At 38.6% G+C, this 16,204-nt stretch overlaps 1 non-coding gene across 1 annotated transcript; it reads right to left on the bottom strand.

Moving 5' to 3' along the window:
- Window positions 1–747: 747 nt before the first annotated feature.
- Window positions 748–820, bottom strand: TRNAF-GAA (transfer RNA phenylalanine (anticodon GAA)). Its single transcript has one exon. It is a non-coding gene; the product is annotated as a tRNA-Phe (tRNA).
- Window positions 821–16,204: the final 15,384 nt, after the last annotated feature.

Genomic DNA, 16,204 nt, shown 5'->3' with positions numbered 1-16,204 from the left:
GCATGTAAGAATTAGGTCCCTTAGAATGCGTTTATTTTTGTCCCATTGAACTAAATTCGACGACTACGGTATGTAATTGTTGAATGCAAAGGTTATTCTGGACATGCACATACATTGGGGTGACCCTTACAATTCAAATAAACAATTTTTTCAAGTCTCACCCCTTCATTAACCATTAAAAAAATTTAAATTGTGATAGTTGAATTTATCAAAATAAGTGTTGCTAATCATAATATTTGCGAATTTCAAGTTGAATGTAGCAGTGCTCATCCTGCTGACAGATCTCTATGCTTATATTTTGTCGGATTAATTTTTACTTGTTCCTTATACCTTTTTCTCGATAGTAATATGCAACCGCGTTATTCCTAATTTTATTGTAAAACAAAATTTTTATGTGATATCGCCAACTAAAGTACTATCGATATTGGATATTATAAACGAATATATTCAATTGTCAACAAACAATTGTTCTGAACTGAACGCGTGGATATAATAACAACAAACACGAGTTAATCAGCTGGCTGCTATGACGTCAGTGGTACTGCGAAAATATATGTATCTCTCCTTCAACAACTCTTATTAGAAAAAGTTTCATCCACCGCCTGTTTTCCAGTAATTTAATAAACCATTTAAATTCGGTTGGAAAATATCAACAATCAACTAAAATAGGCAAACGAGAGACTATGCCAATAACTCAACAAAAGAACAAATATTTATTTATTTTAATTTAAAAAAAAAAAAACAGTTTGCCGAAACCCGGGATTGAACCGGGGACCTTTAGATCTTCAGTCTAACGCTCTCCCAACTGAGCTATTTCGGCTCTTAAAACAATCACTGCTAAATGCACATCTCATCAAACACAATCACTCATTTATTTAATTTTGTTTGTGTGTACAGTTATTCGTTTGATTGTGTATCTACTAAGGCTGAGTAACACAGCACTGTGCTGTGTTATTGTGTTAACACTCAGTAATGTGCGGCACGCACACGCACTTATCGATTAATTTATAACACAGTGGCACACTCGATGGCACAAAGCTGACTGTTTCTATAGCACAGAGAATGACACTCAGATCGTAAGTGCACATTCATACATACATAGTCCATTGTGCTTGTGTTTTGCTTGTGTGTTGATTGTACTCATAATCTTGCCTGTGTATTGTTTAAAAGATGTGGGCAAAAAATATATACTCGAAGTTGAAAATGTTCTATTTAAACAAAAGTAGTGGTTATATAACGTAGATTCCCTAAACATGGGAGTATGAAAGATATTAATTGTTGCCATGATTTACTTTTCTAAATAGCGTCAAACGTGGCATTAGAAGTAAGTAACACAGTACTGTGTTCTGATATTGTGCCAACACTCATATCGACTTTCGATAATCAGTTATAACACAATTGTGTCAACACAATGTGTTAACACTGCAAAGTGTGCCTGTGCTACTGTGTTAACACTCAAAAAATAGTGTCATTACCCACCACTAGTATCTACGCGTGCGACTATTTATGTATAGAGTAAATATAAAATATTGATTATAACGATTTTATTTATTTTTGTTTGTTTCATTAGCATTTTTAATCCAATAGGGGCACTCATTAAACCTTATAAATACGTTATAAAGTGTGCAAACTTTGTAAATTTATCTAGTACGTAAACGAACGGTCAAATTTTGTATAGGAAATCGTTTATACAATTTGTAAACGCGGTAAACTCAAAGGAATGCCATCTTGCAGATATAACAGCCGTAATTTTCATCAGAAATATCCAACATCAGCAAGTCATTTACAAGAATATGTTTTGAAAGACATTTTATTTTTAATTTTTCACTCAATAATGGCATTTTTATACCATTCACGAAAATGAAATGGTATATTAAGTTTGCCACGAATCTTAAAATTGTAAGTCCTTAAAGGATACGAGATAGACCCACCAATAAGTATACGGAAATGAACAGATGATGGAGTGCTGAGTTGATTTAGCCATGTCCGCCTGTCTGTTTGTATGCAAACTAGTCCCTCAGTTTTCGAGATATCTGGATAAAATTTGGTGAGTGGGTATATTTATCGGAAACGGCCTGATCGGACCACTATAGCATATATCCCCCATACAACCGATTTTTCAGAAAAGGGGATTTTCGTCATATCTTCCTCAGTTTATCAGGATGAAGCTTCGTATATTGCACACATTGTGTCTAAAAGAATTGATGAGATCGGTCGCATATATAGCATATATTGCCAACAACAGATTGTTCAGATAAGAAAGTTTCATAGATTCTGCCCCATTTTACCAGCTAGAACGTTCAAATTTTACCATAAGCTTCTGTAAATAGCAAATATTGTTGTCTCAAAAATCATAAAGATCGGTCGTATATATGGTATGTATCCCATACAACCGATTGTTCAGATTAAAAACTTTTCGTAACTTCTGCCCCATTTTAACAGCTAGAAGGTTCAAATTTCACGATATGCTTTCGTATATTGCACACATTTTTATCTGAAAAAATTATAGAGATCGTATATGTGGAGACCTGTATCGGAGCAAAACTAATATTCATGGTAACCCTGGAGTGGAATATAATATGTTGTAATATATATTGTATTGTATTGTATTGGATTGTGTTGTATGGTATTGTACTGTTTGGAGTACCAGTGAAATATATACATATATATAATTAGTGTGTTCTTATTTATTATTCGCCAATGTAGCAACCTAGACATTGGCGACGAGAATGGGATCTGAAGTTGCGTTAATAAAACGCATTATAATTGTATTTCTGTTTCATTGCATGTACTGCATCAGGCGTGGTGAATTTGGCACGGTGTGGGCTCAACACATACACATAAAGAGGAACACAACCAAAAGCAATTCAATTTGCATAGCACGCGCGCAAGAAAAAACAAAATTTGATATTTATTGAAGTGATACAGAAAAAAAACGATTTATGTTTGCAAAAGCAGCGCATTTAATTGTGCTTACATATATTTCCATTGAACTGGTAATATGTTTTGAAAATTTAGACAAAAACGATTATTATCTAAATGTAGTAAATTTGTTATGTGTTGCAGGCCATTGAATTGGTGCATAGACGTATGCATTAAATTGCTTCTTTGAGATAATCATTGAATTGATGAAGAGAGATTCGAATTCTTAGCAGATGAGAGCAGCGCATTAAATTGGGTTTATGTAGGTACATGAATATAGAACAATTTTATTGTTCATTAGATTGTGAAAACTCACAAGCTTTGCATTGGAAATTATAGGAGTGCACATTGAATTGTGCAAGCGAACTATTAATTTGGCGACAAGCATACAAATTAAATTAAAATTGAGACGTTGCTTCGAAACTTCAGCCGAGGTATTGTAACAAAGTTTTGCGTTCGGGGTACGAACGTATTTAAACCAAAATGACTGAATTCAAGCCGTTCTTATGCGATATTATAGACAAAGCGTTACTGCGTAATGAGTGGGAAAAATGTTCCCGATCCTTGTCTCTATTCCTTCAATCTGAAGAAATAATAGACCCTGTTAAGCAAAGGAACAAACTAATGCATTTAGGTGGGCCCCAATTGCAAGAAGTTATATTCAATATTCCGGGTGCTCTTGTAGAAGTTAACGAGAATACCAAAAAGGATGTTTTTAATATATTACTGCGAAAATTGAATGATTTTTTCTCACCCACACGTAATTCCACCTTTGAGACGCATTTATTTAGGAAATTATGTCCGTCAGAAGGAGAAGATTTCAATAAATTTTTGTGGCGCCTGAGACATCAAATGTCCAAATGCGATTTTGGATCAACCAAAAATGAAATCGAAAGTAATTGCTTAAAAGACAAATTAATTGATTCTTGGGCACCGTCTGAACTTAAAAAACGACTTCTTAAAAAAGAACAAAACTTAGATGAAGTTATTGGAACGTGCCAGGTGCACGAACAAATTAACAAGCAGTAGCAAAGTATGGTGGCAAAACCAGATGGTGAGACTGTCAACAAGATATCGTTGAAAAACCGACAAGAAAAAGATAGTTCCAGTGAATGTGGCAGATGCAGTAGGTTGGGACACAAATACTACGATGATAGTTGCCCGGCGCAAAAATCGAAATGCAATAAATGCGGTCTGATAGGCCATTTCGCTAGGAAGTGTAAGACAAAGGGTCAAAAGCATAAGCCGGGGGAATATGAGCGTGGCAGTCCCAAAAAGCGTCGTTTCAAATCTTCCACGGTAAAATACATTGACGAAGAAACAGATTTTATGGAAAATAAGTTTGCTGATACGGGGTGTTTTAAAGTAAATTGTTACGGCCAAGAAGATGAATTTATTGAATGCTGCATTGAGGGGCATGCCATTTCTATGGTGATTGACTCAGGATCGCGTTTCAACCTTCTCAGCCATGACAAATGGATTGAGTTAAACGAGAAAAAGGCTGTTTTATTTAACGTTCGTACACAATCAGCGAATCAGTTCAAAGCATATGCCGAGTCAGCTCCTCAAAGTCCTTTTCGTCTTTTGAAGCACCGATAACTATTGGGGGCGATAAAGAATTAATTGCAACAGTTTATGTAATTGAGAACGCGACACAATCCCTTTTAGGTCGTGAAGCAGCAATAAAATTGCACGTTCCAAAACTAGGTCGAAACGTGAATAGTATTGAAACTGTAAACCCATTTCCCAAAATTAAGGATATCAAAATAACCTTATCACTAGACCTTTCAGTGAAACGCATACAACAGCCTATGCGGCGAATACCCATTGCTCTGGAGGAGAAGGTTGAACGAAAATTAAATGAAGCACTTAAACAGAACATCATTGAGCCAGTGGTGGGACCAAGTCGTTGGATCTCACCAATTGTGATTGTCTTTAAGGAAAATGGGGAAATGCGTATGTGCGTCGATATGCGCAGGGCGAACCAAGCGGTTCTTAGGGAAAATTACCCATTGCCAACGTTTGACACGTTTATGACTAAATTAAGGGGCGCAAAATTATTTTCACGGCTCGATTTGAAATGGGCGTATCACCAGCTCAAATTGGATGAATCCTCAAAAGAAATTACCACGTTCATTACGCACAAAGATCTTTTCCGATATAAAAGATTAATGTTCGGTATTAACTCAGCCCCAGAATTGTTTCAACGAGTTTTAGTAGGACTATTATCTCCTTGTAAAAACTGTCTAAATTATATCGATGATGTTATAGTTTTCGGGGAAACAGAAGCGGAACATGATGAGGCTCTGGGAAAAGTTCTAGAAATTTTTAAAAATAATTGCGTTTTATTAAATCATGAAAAATGTGTATGGCGAGCAAAAGAATTAAAGTTCCTGAGACATACCTTGTCCGATGAGGGTATATTACCAGACCCAGAGAAAATAAAAACAATTCAAAGCTTTAGAGCACCAAATAGCAAGGAAGATATTAGGAGTTTCCTGGGCCTAGTCACGTATGTTGGCAAATTTATCCCAGACATGCCTGATATAACTGAACCATTGAGAAGCATACTGAAAACTAACTGTAACTTCATGTGGGGGCCAAAACAACAGGCTTCCTTCCAGAAATTAAAGACGCTTCTTTCCAGCATACTAAAACTGTCGTATTTCAATCCAAAACGTAAACTAGGCTGATAGCGGATGCGAGTCCCGTAGCTTTAGGAGCTGTCCTCATTCAGTTTGACTTGAGTGATGATCCACAGATAATCTCATTCGCCAGCAAAAGTCTTTCAGATGTGGAGAAGAGGTACTCCCAAACGGAGAAAGAAAGATTAGCTCTTGTATGGGCGGTGGAGAGATTCTATTATTATTTAACTGGTCTAGAATTTAAGCTTATCACTGATCATAATATCGCTAGAAGCAATTTTTAAGCCTACGTCCAAACCTCCGGCTAGGATAGAAAGGTCTTCTGAGGCTGCAATCTTACAAATTTAAAGTAATTTATCGTGCGGAGAAAGAAAACATTGCGGATTCCATTTCGAGGCTTTGAAAAATTGAGAACACAAGCAGTTTTAATGAGAACGGTGAACAAAATATATTTCATATAATATCGCACTCAACTCCGTCTTCCCTCACTATCTCCGAAATTGCCAAGAGGAGTGCCAAAGATGAAGAGATAAGAGCTACACTCGAATACATTAAATACGATTCCTGGCCAACAGACTCAAAAAGTAGTTTTTACCCTTTCCGCCAGGAACTGCTGGCTGTTGGTGATATAATATTACGAGGGACTCGAATAGTTATTCCAAAGGTTCTTCGGCCGAGATTGTTAGAACTAGCACATGAGGGTCATCCAGGCGAATCAGCTATGAAACGGAGAGTAAGAGCCAAGGTCTGGTGGCCGTTCGTTGACAGAGAAGTGGAAACTTTTGTGAAGAACTGCCGGGATTGTTTGGTGGTCTCAAAACCTAATAACCCTACCCCGATGAACAGACATGCGTTCCCGAATGGTCCCTGGCAATGTGTGGCCATAGACCTGCTGGGGCCGTTGCCTAACAATGATTATATATTTGTGCTTATCGACTACTATTCTCGTTACCAGGAAGTAAAATTTTTGCGTAAAATCACTTCAGAAGCTATTATCAACGTCTTGAATGAAATCTTTTGTCGGCTTGGTATACCTACATCCTTTCGAGCAGACAATAGAAGACAGTTTGTGAGCAGTGAGTTCAAAAATTTTTGCAAGGACAACAACATCGCTTTGATAACGACACCGCTCTATTGGCCACGAGCCAATGTAGAAGTGGAAAATATGAACCGGTCACTGGTGAAGCGTTTGAAAATAACACACAGCAATAAACGTAATTATATTCAAGAGATTAAAAAATTCCTGTTGATGCACAATGTGACTCCTCACAGCACCATGGATTCACCGCCAACCCAATTAACGTTCAATCGGGTAATAAGGGATAAAATACCTGGAATTGAGGAAATATCAGAAGATATGATTGACTCGGCAGCAAGAGATTTAGACACTATCAACAAACAAAAAGGAAAGTATAAGGGGGATAAGATGAGACAAGCAAAGGTATCGAATATAGTACCAGGAGATAAAGTACTGCTACGTAATGTGGTCCTCCCGCATAAGCTGACACCAACTTTTGACACGACCGAATACGAAGTCTTAGAGACAAACGGGAACGAAGTCATCATAAGCAGCGGTGAGAAGACCGTTCGGAGAAATATAAGTCCGTAAAAAAGTACCAATTGCTTTCACTGCAGTGGATGAAACCGATTCTTCGACACTACCTCCAGAAACATCGCTCGAAACTGATCTTCCAATAAACTCAAACTCGACGTCACCACCTCGTGCAACACTTCAGTCTAATTGTACCGAAACGGAAAATTCTAGGTTCGAACCTCACTGCGAAGCTGAGAGACCAGACACTCAACCTAAGCTTTGTTTGAAGCTGCAAAATAAGGGAGGGATGTGGAGACCTGTATCGGAGCAAAACTAATATTCATGGTAACCCTGGAGTGGAATATAATATGTTGTAATATATATTGTATTGTATTGGATTGTATTGTATGGTACTGTTTGGAGTGCGTGTGCGGAAGACACATATTAAAGTACCAGTGAAATATATATATATATATATATAATTGGTGTGTTCTTATTTAATACTAAATGCTAGGTTGCTACAGTATATATGGTATGTATACCATACAACCGATTTTTTAGATAAGAAACTTTTCGCAATTTTTACTCCATTTTAACAGCTAGAAGCTTCAAATTTCATCAAATACTTACGTTTACGTCATATATTTTTGAGATAATTGATTCATGGTCATGGCTATTTCATGCAGACCACAAAAAACGTGAAATACACAAAGTACCTACCTATTTTTTTATTTATTTTAAATAGCTTAGGTATGTACATCTGTTCACTATATATGTATTTCTTCTCTTATACACCAGATTATTTGCATATTACGAATGGAATAAGATTATTGTTCAGCCCTATTCATGAAAGGTATGAACAGTCCCGTCCTTACTTGTGTAATTTGTATAATAGTGTGACGAATATTACCATCTCTAAGCTGTTACTAAAAATGCACAAAAACAAAAACATTAAAGCAAGCCACATAAAAACATTAATCATCTGAAGGTATATTATTAGGCTTTTCCGGTCTTAAATTTTTATGGTGCGAAATAAAATTACATTATTCCACTTTTCTAACCCAACGTTTCGCTAATAACTTTTTAGCATCATCAGGGGTATATGTTTATTTATTAAATAATATTGCACTCTGCCGAGGGTTTTTTATCTTTTGAAATTATTTAAAGGTATTGTTTTTAAACATACAACACTTTTGAAAAACATAAAAACATCAATATCTCGTTGACGAGATTACCATAGCGTTAAGATGGTATTGATTGACTGTCCATAAATGTTCAATGTTTTTATGTTTTTCAAAAGTGTTGTATGTTTAAAAACAATAGTCTTAAATAATTTCAAAAGGTAAAACCCCACCGCGGAGTGCAATATTATTTAACAAATAAACATATACTCCTGATGATGATAAAAAGTTATTAACGAAACGTTGGGTTAGAAAAGTGGAATAATGTAATTTTATTTCCTACTTAAAAAAGTTTAGACCGGAAAAGCCTAATAATATACCTTCAGATTCAACAAGAACTGGTTGGAAATACACATTAATCATCATTTACCCCCATACATGCAATGCAACGGAGAGATAACTCATACACAGATCACACACAGTCATCAGTTGAAGTAGTACATATACACGCGCATATGGCTATGCGAGAGGCTATAAACTACAGATACACACACGAAGCCTATAGCTGGTAACCAAGTAGAAAATTCTAGCAGAAGAAACGTCTAGACATTTGGGTACAGAGTATAAAAGCAGCGAAAGCTGAGTAGTCGGTATTCAGTTTGATTTAAGCACGCTATTGGTTGCGAAGCATAAATGTTATTGTACTTTCAAAGTAGTCTAATAAAGACCAGTTTGCATAATTGAATATTGGAGTTATTTATTCAACAATTTAGCGATACGAAAGTTAGTAGAGGGTGTAAAATAAGCGGAGTTTCACTAAATTCGTTACAATTTGTGTCAGAAGAGGAATTCTTGAATAAATTCCAGAGGACAACAAGAACATGGCAAAGTTAAGTGAATTAAGGATCCAGCAACTGAAAAAGGAGTTGGAGAACAGTGGATTGAATACACCCGACAATAAGATCGAACTTCAAGCACGGCTACGAGACGTTATGGAGACGGAAGGAATTAATATGGACGATGATGTCTTTCATCCTGATGGGAACGAGACAACAACAATCATTTCAGAGAAAAACGAAACATCGCAGGCAGTTACCAGCACAGACTTGAACTTGATATTGGCTGCAATATCTGCGCAAACATCGACAGTGGCATCCCAACTGGAATCACACGAGACACGTATTACATCCAAGATGGAAACACAGCTGGAATCCCAGAAGAACCGTATAACATCCAACATGGAAGCTCAACAGGAAGAACAGAAGACTTATATGACATCTCAGTTGGCTGAGCAGTTGAAAGCACAGGAGCTCCGCATATCCTCGCAGCTGGAGGCACTGGACAAAAGGGTATCATCGAGACTGGAGGCCCAGGATACAAAAAGTTTACAGTTTGAGAAAAAATCGAGGCCGAGGTGGATGCTTTGAGAGGACATATCGAGTAGTTACAACTAAATCGCCCAGCAGTTTCAGCGAGTAATCCAAAGGTAAAAACACCATCCTTTGACGGTTCTGTTCCTTTCCAGGTATTTAAGCTTCAGTTCGAGAAGACGTCAGCAGTTAACAACTGGAATACTGAAGATAAGGTTGCTGAGCTGTTCGTCTCATTGAAAGGAACTGCAGCTGAAATTTTACAAACCTTTCGAGAAGGAGAACGTTACAATTACGAAACATTGATGGGCGCTCTAGAAAGGCGATACGAAAGCGAACACAGGAAGCAAATACACCAAATAGAATTGCAAAACCGTTACCAAAAAGCTAATGAGACTTTGCAGAAGTTTGCTTCGGATATTGAAAGGTTGGCTCATTTGGCAAATGCGGAAGCACCCGCGGAATACACCGAAAGGGTAAAAATTCAGTGCTTTATTAATGGAATACGAGATGCGAGCAACATATGCAAACCCAAAACCCACATTCGCAGAAACGGTATCACATCCATTGACTTAGGAAACTGCCTCCCTATTGGGAAAACCAGCATACAAGGCTCATCGTGTGAAAGTAGAAAGACCAGAGTGGGTAGACACAATTTTGAAAGCATTGAAGGGAACGCAGCAGAAGCATAATGATGCAGTCAAATGCTTTAAATGTGGAAAGCCAGGGCACATTGCACGTTATTGCAACACCAACCCTAATAGTTCCAACAATGTGGGTGGTCGTAAACGTAGAGCTGGAGGAGAGGAGCAAATCTACTCAATCGTTAAACTAAAGCAAGTCAGCCGTAAGGGGCTGGCTCTCGCAATTGAATGCCCCATAATCTCTATCTCGAAAATTGGAAGAAGGTCAAACAATCTTACTGTCGGAGGACATGTAGATAGAAAAGAACGTTTACTGACTGTAGATACTGGTGCATCTCATTCCATCATTCGAGCGGATTTAGTCAACAAGAAGATAAGACCTTTGCATGGAGCAAGATTGCGTACAGCCACTAGAGAAGACACCACGGTTCTAGGAGAAATATCATGTGAAGTCGCACGGTAGTACACAATTTTATAGTGGCAGAGATTGTTGATAAAATCATAATTGGAGTGGACTTCTTAATCGACCAAGGCATCAAGATCGACATGCAAAGCAAGACGATGAGATATAAGAACATGGATGTGCCACTTAATTTCGGCTACGAGAGAGGCTACAGCAGTAAACGATTGCTGGTGGAAGAGAGTCAGCAAATACCACCAAAATCCGAAGCAGTTAATGGAGATTGTTGGACAAACAAATTGTGGGTTGTTGAATCAGCAAACAAATCAACACCGAATGTACTTGTAGAAAAAACCCTGGCTAATACAAAACAAGATGGATGTATTCCGGTAAGAGTACTCAATGAGTTCAAGTCACCACTCAAACTGACCAAAGGAGGAAGACAAAGAGAAAACAGACTTCAGTGTCGGTGATGGTCTTTGGGAATTTATAGTGATGCCTTTTGGACTTTGTAATGAACCAGCTACTTTTAAGAGACTCAGGGACCAGATACTGAAAGGACTACATTGGAAAATATGCTTGGTGTACCTGAACGACATCATCATATTGGGCAAGAACTTTGATGAACATCTTAAGAACTTGGAGGAAGTTTTCCAGAGAATAGATGGCGCTGGGAAGTTTCCTTGGGCTGTGCACATATTACCGCCGGTTTGTACCAAAATTTGCCAGCGTATCACATAGCCTCCACGAGCTTACAAGAAAATATAAAGCTTTTTATTGGAGGAAGGAGCAAGAAGTGGCTTTCCAAACATTGAAATAGCGTTTGTGCACTGCCCCAATTTTGGCATATCCGATTCAAGGAGCAACACTCATTCTAGAAGGCGTTTTATCACAACTGGTCGATGGATAGGAGAAGGTAGTTGCCTATTACAGCCGATCAATTGGAAAACCAGTGAGGAACTATTGCGTTACACGGAGAGCTGTTGGCATTGGTAGAGTGCATTAAACATTTTCACAAGTACCTCTACGGGCAGCGATTCCGCGTCAGGACAGACCACGCATTGTTAAAATGGCTCTTGCAGCTCCATAATCCAGAAGGACAATTGGCAAGGTGGATCGAGCGGCTACAAAGCTATGACTTTTCCATTGAGCATCGAAAATGTAGTACCCATGGAAATGCTGATGCAATGTCACGAAGACCATGCAGTTTGGAATGCAAGCACTGTTCAAAGGCCGAGGCTAAAGAAGACATTATAGATGTCCGGCTAATGACTATAACAAGTATAAGTGTTATTGTACTTTCAAAGTAGTCTAATAAAGACCATTTTGCATAATTGAATATTGGAGTTATTTATTCAACAATTTAGCGATACGGACGTTAGTAGAAGGTGTAAAATAAGCGGACTTTCACTAAATTCTTTACAATAGTCACAATTTTTTTTTTTTGTTTTTTGGCAATACTACAGCTGATGGACAATTTAGTTTATCAAGAATATTACTACGTTCTGTCATATAGCAGGTTATTTAAACGGATATAATTTAACACCTTATAAATTTATATGCTTTAATAAGTTCAGGGAGTTCTGGTCTAAGTAGTGGAAAGCAGTAGACTACTTCTTTCATGGTCAAAAGAATGGAAGTGGTGCAACGATTAACTCTGGTCGAAAAAAGCGAATGAATGGAAGAAACCTAAATTAGATAGATCTTTAGAGATATGAGCAATTTGTGACTCTAATGTCGACAAATTTGCACATGATCTAACAAATTTTGCAGCGATGGGCTTATGTCCAGGTCTTTCCTGCTTGAAAGATCATATGCAACTCCTGTCCTCTCATGATTTCTCCCAAACGGAGTGGGACGTCTACCATTGATTCATCAAGTGCTGCACCCGCCTTTGTCAACTCACCGGCGTTTTCCTTACCTTCTTTTCCTTCACAACCATTAACCCAGTATAGATGTCTGGTCCAGCCTGAGAGTAGTCTCTCCAATGCTTGCTTGCACTCCACGGCTCTTCTTGATAAAGTACTGTTTGAGACTATTACCCAGATTGTAGCCTGGCTGCAGCTCAATGCTAAAATTTCCGCTTGAAAGACACTACAAAGATCTGGCAGCCCGATGGAACTACCCCTTCCGTTAATTTGGAACCATTGGTCTGCACGTGTTTAATATGTGCCCTTCGGCGCCCTTCCACCAACCCTCCGGCTCTATTGTGGCAACATGATCTCTTTCGAAGCTCAGGCGCGGGGTCATCATAAATAATATTTGAGAACATTCCATAATAGGGAGCTCACATCTTTCTTTAAATATGTATTCAATTGACAGAAGCAAAAGATATGATGTTGGAAACAAAAAAATTGCATTCGTAATTATAAGTTGCAAATCTTTTTGTATCAAAGTATGTAATAAATATCTTTAATGAGCAACTTGAACCATAACGATTAACAACAACAAAGGCTCTGCAAAAAATTAAAAACAAAAACACAAAAAAAGCGGAGCAGCAACAAAAAATACATATGGAAAGCAGAAGAGCAATACCACAAATCTTCGTATGAAACGAAATACTTCGAAATATAACCCAACGAGCGTCCCAGTCCATGAACAGCGGCTCCACATTTTTCTTGTAAAATGAGTGCATTCAATGTGTACTGCATTCAGTTACAACAAACTATTTCTACATACACTAGTGCTTATATGGAATTACAAGATGTACATATGTATGTATATATGTATGTGTGAAGTGTGATACGTGGAAACAGCCACCAACACATTTCCACTTACAAAACTCTATTTGCTCCTATTGCATTTTACAAGTTTTGTCTTCTTTACTATTTTTGTCATTGCTTATGATGCTATTATTGTTGCTGTTGCTGTTTCTGCTGCTGCTGCTATTGCTACTTCCACAATCTTGGCGGTCATTGCTCCTACGTGACGTCACCGGTTCAATGGCAAAATGTGACCCAGATTGTCTGTGGCTGCACAACTACCGCCTCGCAACCGATCACAGAAATCAATTTTAGTCTAAGTTGAAATAAAGTTGTTTGACTTGGCAACGTAGACTAACTCAGCTCGTCCGCTTCACAAACGCCACGGTCTATTACAACCGGCTGCATAGATGAGCAAAGAAACTGAAGATGATCTTCCGCAGAGCGCCTATTATTGTCTTGATCTCTCTTAAGTATACAAAGTTTACAAAATCTTTAGTTGTATTGAAATATGTATTTCTACTTTTAGAACTTGTTGCAATACAGCATCGAGAGCGTACCAACAGCTCCAACACTGCAACAACATCATATCGAGCAGTGAGTGGGCTCCATATGATCTTTTTTATTTTTTTTGATGTGAGAGCATAATCCCGAAGTTCGCAACATTTTTCGAGAGAATCATTGAGAATTGTTAAGACCAACTTGCTTGATTTGGTAGTTAGCAACACGTTTGATCGCAAGTTTCGTATTCATGTTAAAAATACAAATCATTTCCCAACCGCAGAAGTGGATGTAGCGCGCCTCATATTTACACGAAGGTATACGCTGACCGCAATGTCCGATTGACAACGATAACAAGCCGTTTTTGTATGGCTTTAAAAATGTTATCGGTATTTAAGAGCCTTTAACTTCTCCTACTGTGCTGAGTTTTGCCCCTGTGGGCTAGGGGAAAGAATATGCCCACGGTAGGTATACCGGTCGTAAAAGACGACCATAATACCATGGCTAACCAATCCATGAGTAAGATGATTTTACTCGAAAGGGAGCAGGGTGGACGCGGGTATCAACCTGTGGGACCCTACGCATGGTCCTTATAAAAAATGCTACCGCGGGAGCAGGAAAAGCCAGTTGTGACTTGATGCACTGCATCGTACGATGCTTGTATTCAGGTCTCATCTCCTGTCCTGGGATGGCCCCCTTGTCGGAGCATCGCGGGGGCTGTGGTTTCAAATAAGAGTTCACTTTATGACACGCTCTGAGTAGACTTGTTTTCCTTTGGGGTGTGCAAACCCATGGGAATTCGGTCTCTTGCTTGTCACAGCATACCCAATTTCATTGAAAAACTGAACCTGAGGAGCAGATGAAAGAGTTGGTCACGTCCCATAATTGTGGCACCCGGAAGCTAAACTGTTGAGAGATGGTGAAACGTATGTCTATCGTCAGCCGAAAACAATCGATAATTGTAAGAGTGGGCCGGTGCTCATCTCGTCGTTTGAGATGTTTGAAAGTGCTTTAGACTGCGTTGCGAATAGGAGGCGTTCGCAGAATGGATGGCCACATCCTAAATGTGGCGGATTTAACGTTGTTAGACCATTGCAGTGTGGCGAACTGCTATTGCAAAGATATTTCTGAGGCGGGAAAGCCCTCCAACACAGGTCTATGATTGGAAAGGTTGGCCACAGCCCTAAATTGTGGATAAAATGGAGCGTAATTGAAGAATAAAGAGGAAGTTTATACAACAAAGCGAGTTATTAGAAGTTGTATACCACAGTAGCAAATAACGATGAATATGTGGGCATATATAATGTAGCAAATAATGCAGATCAAAGTTGCAAATAAAACTGAATAGAACGTTTAGCTGGGTTCAGTTGCAACATGATCTTAAACGCACAAGTACCTGTGACTAGCGAGATGTGCCTTGATGCACAAGTGGTTTAGTACCACGATTAGTGAAGATGTATCTTGCGAGTGTTTGTGTCGTAAGTACTTGTGAGCATCACTGTCTGTCCCAAGCAGATAGTTTTATTCCCAAGGAATAATTTGACGCTCTCACTCTATGGAACATTTAAGTAGATATTCATGCTTAAGGAAAGACACTTGCGCTGATAGGTCACATCGTTAGTTGGTTCACGGCGACCGGGCGTTTTTCATCAAAACATGGTGGTGCATAGCGTTGGAGGGAGGTGCCGCTTTCAAGCAATGTCTGAGCAAAATCAGCTCCGTCGTCAACAATGTATTATGCATTGTTGTAAAACTGCAGGACAGAAAAGGTTGGTCACATTCCTAAATTGCGACAAAACACAATATCTCAATCTAATTAACTTGTTAATCAGATATCGAGATATCAAATCAATGAAAGAGGGACACTGAGACAAGCACGGAACTCGCGGTGGAATTGCCGTGCAACCGGGTGCCATTAACCCGAAATGGAAGGGGAGGGTGGATAGTTCTCCCCGGCCAAATCAAGGCTGGTCGGCTTGAACACCCAGTTCACCCATTGGTACCAACTTTGTGGGCCGAAGATCAACGGACATTGATCTGTGTTTGACACCGTGGGGTAGGTCTTCGAAGACAGGTACTTACTTTAAATACTAATCGACTGTGCTGAGTTGTGATTTTCAGGTTCACTAGCAGGTTGGAATGATTTGTTTACAAACAGTCCCCACTCTCCCTCTGCAATGAGTATTGGCTAAAGAGTCGGTATGAGCAGTACGAGAATAACAGTAAGTTTGTTGTGCATATCTATATTGTTGTATGATCTTAAATTTTTGCTTTGAAATAAAATTTGGATTTTTAGTGAACTTATTATAATAATTAAAAAGCGAAGTCCCGATATCTGTTAAAACTGTGGATGGGAATATACTCC

Source organism: Eurosta solidaginis, chromosome 1, assembly GCF_040869045.1.
Source record: "Eurosta solidaginis isolate ZX-2024a chromosome 1, ASM4086904v1, whole genome shotgun sequence".
NCBI lineage: Eukaryota > Metazoa > Arthropoda > Insecta > Diptera > Tephritidae > Eurosta > Eurosta solidaginis.
Note: the sequence above shows the minus strand (reverse complement) of the source record. Positions and strands in the feature narration are given on the sequence as shown.